At 59.5% G+C, this 4,416-nt stretch overlaps 1 protein-coding gene across 1 annotated transcript in view; it reads left to right on the top strand.

Annotated features, from left to right (window-relative positions):
• Positions 1 to 257: 257 nt before the first annotated feature.
• COL8A2 (collagen, type VIII, alpha 2) overlaps positions 258 to 4,416 on the top strand; it is a 62,140-nt gene continuing 57,981 nt past the window's right edge. The window contains exon 1 of the mRNA XM_014946561.1: positions 258 to 302. The gene's annotated coding sequence lies outside the window, so the exon portion shown is untranslated. The remainder of the gene's footprint in view (positions 303 to 4,416) is intronic.

Raw genomic sequence — 4,416 nt, 5'->3', positions numbered from 1 at the left:
GGGGAGAAAAAAAAAAAAAAAAAAAAAAAAAAAAAAAAAAAAAAAAAAAAAAAAAAGAAAGAGGGGGAAAAAAGAGGAAATCTCAGCAGCCCAACCCAGCCCAGCCCAGCCCGGCAGCGCTGCCCGCTCCGCATCTCCCCGCACCTCCCGGCTGAGCTCCGCACCGCCCCGCGGGGCTCCGCTCCGCCCCGCACCGACCCGCTCCGCCCCGCGGCGGGGGTGCCCGGCCCGTCCCGGCCCGTCCCGGCCCCTCTCGCCCGCTGCCCGCCAGCCCCTGCCCGCCCGAGCCGCGCTCCGCAGAGGTAAGGGCTCCGTCTCTCCCGGGCTCCGCCGCCCCCGGGCCCCGCCGCTCCCCGGGCTCCCTCCCCGCTCCCCCCCGCTCACCTGGGTCCCCCGCGGGTCGCGCCGGGCGCGGACGGGAGAAAATCGCTTGAATTTCTCAGTCACGAGTCCCTGTAATTCTGATTACTTTTCCCCATGCAGCGGGGAATATTGCGAGGGCGCTTCCAAACGGCTCTTTCCAGGCGAGGTCCTGCCCTGCCTGTTGCTCTTTACTTCTTTTTCCCCTTTCCTCATCCCTACTTTTTTCCCCTGACCCACTTTATTCGGGTGCTGTTCCCAATGAATCCCACCCAGAGGCTTCGCCGTGTTCGGGGCCCGGACGGACTGACCCGCATCCTAACGTTGGGACCTTGCTTTCTGCTGTTACAAAATCTGTTTGGGAGAACAAAAGTGTTTTGGGGAAAGTGCTGTGACCTTTAGGATGGCCGCTGCTGGCACGGCGACACGGCTCGATGCCCTGGCCCCATCGGGAGGTTGTCCCCTCCTGCAGCTGCAAACATCTGCACCCGAGGGCTCCCGGGTACCGGCAGGATCGGGGCAGGTCGCCGCGGCTCCTTCCACAAACACCTTGGGAAATACAAGGTGCTTATTTTATTTGGTGTTCTTTTTTTTTTTTTAAGAGCGTTGCCATTAATTGGCTCCTGATCTACCAGGTTCCCCGGCTTCGAACATTCCCAAGAAGCCAGGGAAGATCCCCCCCTGTACGGTAGCCCCAGGCGAGGCAATAACCTGCCGGAGATATTTTCTCATCTATGGGCAGCTTTGCTATAAGGAACATGTTTAATAAATCATAAGGCCGGTGAATTCCTGGGATTTTTATTGCTTCTGTAAAAATGCAGTTTTTGATCCGTCTGCGAGGGCCACTGGGAAACAAAGCTGCTCCTTTCAGAGCCGGATTTGATGAATTTAGGACACCGAGCTGGCGGCGGGGCAGTGCCATGGTGGGCGGTGGGAGATGGGGGCTCCCGGGGCCCTCCCTGGCCACATTTGGCGTTTCTACCTCTGCTCTTTGAGGGACTGAACACAACCCGGGTGCCCGGAGCCCCGTCCTGGCTTCCCCCGCGCTGCCGGGGCTGCGGATGCGCTGGTGCGCGCCGAGCCGAGGCAGCGATGCCAGGGGAAACATCCCGGCTGGAAACCCAGCCAGCCCGCACCAGGCTTCCTGTTACATTTTTCCTCCTCGCCCTATTGCCCAAGGGGAAAAGAAGCAGCGAAAACCAAACTGCTTAAAAAAAAAAAACAAAAACACAACTGGGAGAGATTCTTTGCAGGAGGAATCTCGCCCGGTTTCCATCAGGCAGCCTGACCCGATCCCCCCCGACAGCGGGGCAGCCGATTGTCCCGGGCGTGTTTGGGCAGAGGGATGGAAATAAAGCCATTTTCTTTATTTGCTTGTTCCAAGGCTGAAAAGTGGGGTTTGAGGGTGGGAGCCGAGCCCAGATGGGAAAGGCACAGGAAGATGTGAACCCGGGGAGCTGTCAGGAGCTCATCGGGATTTCGGAAAACACGAGAGCCGTGGCCAGGGGCGGTGGTTATGGGTTGGAGCGGGAGGTGGAGGGCGGCCGGCTCTGCCCCATTGCCTGGCTCCATCCGAAAACCGGGGCTGCCCTCGGCCGCCGAGCTACCCTGCAGAAGGTTTGGGGATGGGGATTTGTCCCCGTCCCCTGCCATGCCTTTGTTTTAGGCTGCACGGAGCCCGGCCGCAATAGCAGAGGCAGGGAGGGAGCTTTTCTTTGTACAGGGAAGCGTTTAAATTCTTTACAGTGATTCATATATTCCATTCATATGAAACACAGTCCTGCGGAGTGTGAATGGGGACTGCTGGGGGATTTTTTTTTTTTTAAGGCAATAAGCCCTAGAAGTGTCAAAAGTTATTCACACCTTGGTGAAATCAAGGATATTTCTGTCCGTGGCTCTTGGCAGGGGCTCAGCACAGCTCGCCTCGGGTTTTTGGTTTCCCACTTGGATACGCTGCGGGGGGAGCGGGGGGCAGCCCTGTGGCTCCCACTGCCCGCCGCTGTAAGTGTTTCTTGGTGTTTTCTTGGCCCCCGGGAGGAGCCCAACGTGGGCTGTGCCTGGGGGTTGTGGGGTCACACACCCCAGAAAGCCCCCGGGACTGGAAAGCAGCCGCCTCTTGGTGATGGTGTGGGAGGGTGGGATGCTGCCCCTCATTTTGCTCAGGGAAGTGGTTGAGGCACCATCCCTGGAGGTGTTCAAAAGACAGGTTGACATGGTCCTCAGGAATGTGGTTTAGTGATTTTTTTATTGCTTATTTCTTATTTATTTTTTTTTGTCAGAGTTAGGTTGATGGTTGGACTAGATGATCTTTAAGGTCCCTTCCAGCCTAGACCATTCTATGATTCTATTCTATGTCTCACCACTCGTGGGGCGGTCACCAAGGCTGGGACCAAAGCTACAGGTTGTCCCTGTCGGGGCAGAGCCTGGCCCCATCTACCCCCCCATCATGGGGGCTGAGACCCAGCCCAGCGAGGGGCCGGGCCATGCGAGCATCCCGGCCTCGCAGGAGCTGCAGGAAAACTCCACGTGCCCAGCACAAGCGGGTGCCCTCCCATTGTCTGCTCCGTGGTGGCAGCGCCCAGTGTGGAGCCAAGAAACCCCTTCTCCTCCTGGGCCTTTTAGGGGGGCAGCCGGGCTGGGACCTCTGCAAGAGGCTCTGAGGGGTCAGGCATGGCCCTGGGGGCACTGACCTGCTCTGGTGGAGCTGCCAAGTCCCCGTTGAGGAGTGTTAGTTTGGGGGGAAATCAAGTGGAGTGGTTGGTTGGGGACTGGGGGGCGCGGGGGCATCACCCCGCTGCCAGGATGTGCCCCAGGTGTGGGGCCAGCACCCAGGGGGGGGTCCGGCCTCCACCAGCCGCTCCGGGATGCTTTGAGCTGCTGTAAATCCTCTCCGAAGGAACTGGGAAGACAGTTTTATGGCTGCCGGGGAGGAAGATTAGCAGGGTGTTGTTTTCGGAGCTGATCCATCACGGGACGCGGGAGCTGCGTGGTGCATCGCGGCGCTGGGGCTGCTGGCGGGCGGCGCAGCCCCTCCTGGGAAGGTGGAGATAAAAACGCCTGGTTTTAATGTTCTGTCTGCTCTTGGGATCTGTGATGTGAGTGACAAAGCCGCCTCCGTGGGCCCGGGGCCCCAGACCCTGTGCAGCAGCCGGGCTCCTCACAAGCCGGGGGCAACGGCGGATCCAGGGGATTTGGGCAACGGCACCTGCAAAAGGCATTAACCCCGGCGGGGAGGGCGTGCGGGGCCGGTCCCTTCCCGTCCTCACACACTCCCTCTGTCATTCTCTCCTATTTCAGCTTGTCCGCAGCTCAGGAAGGAGCAGAGTTTCCATTCCCCTGCGCTCGAGAAAATGTCTGTGACAATAAAACCTAATAGTTCAGGAGGGGGAGGGATGAAAAGACATCGAATTGCATTTGTCTTCCCCAAGTTCCTCCCTCCCAGTCCCTTCCCGTTGGAGAGGGTGCAGGCCCTCAGCTCCGTTAGGCAGGAACTGGGCTCTGACCCTCTCCATTTCCCCATGTGTTCAGCCACTGCCAATTGGAGAGGCTAATTAACTGCCTTAACAAAGGTGCAGTGAGGGCATCGACTCGTGCCCGCTCCTTCCTTCGTGCCCAGGGGTTCCCTGTGCTGGCCATTTTGGGGAGAGGGGCTGGATGCTGCTGGAAACCTGGCCGTGTCCTGCAGCAATCCCATGGGAGCGGAGCCCTCGGGGGGGTCAGGCGATGCCAGGGGTGATGCCCCACGCCGCCGGCTCCCCCCGGCTCTCCCCTCCCCGTCAGGGCTCAGCCGCACGTCGCTTCCCCTGCGCGGAGACTTGGACGCCGGCACAGACATAATAAACTGCTTTTCCTTTTCCCCTTGTCACCGGAGCCGTTCCTGAGTCACATCCCTGGCCTCTTCCCCAGGGCTGGCTGCTCTGGCTGCCTAACCCTGCGGACTTCAAAGCCCTGGGATCCCATCCGATCCCGCCGGGAAGGTCCCTCCCAGCTGTTTGGATGGCCCCGCACCAGGAAAACATCTGCACGGGGTCCTGGGCTGCTCTGCAGAGCCCGGCT

This window comes from Calidris pugnax, unplaced genomic scaffold (assembly GCF_001431845.1).
Source record: "Calidris pugnax isolate Ruff unplaced genomic scaffold, ASM143184v1 scaffold113, whole genome shotgun sequence".
Classification (NCBI taxonomy): domain Eukaryota; kingdom Metazoa; phylum Chordata; class Aves; order Charadriiformes; family Scolopacidae; genus Calidris; species Calidris pugnax.
This window is presented reverse-complemented; position numbering and strand designations above follow the sequence as displayed.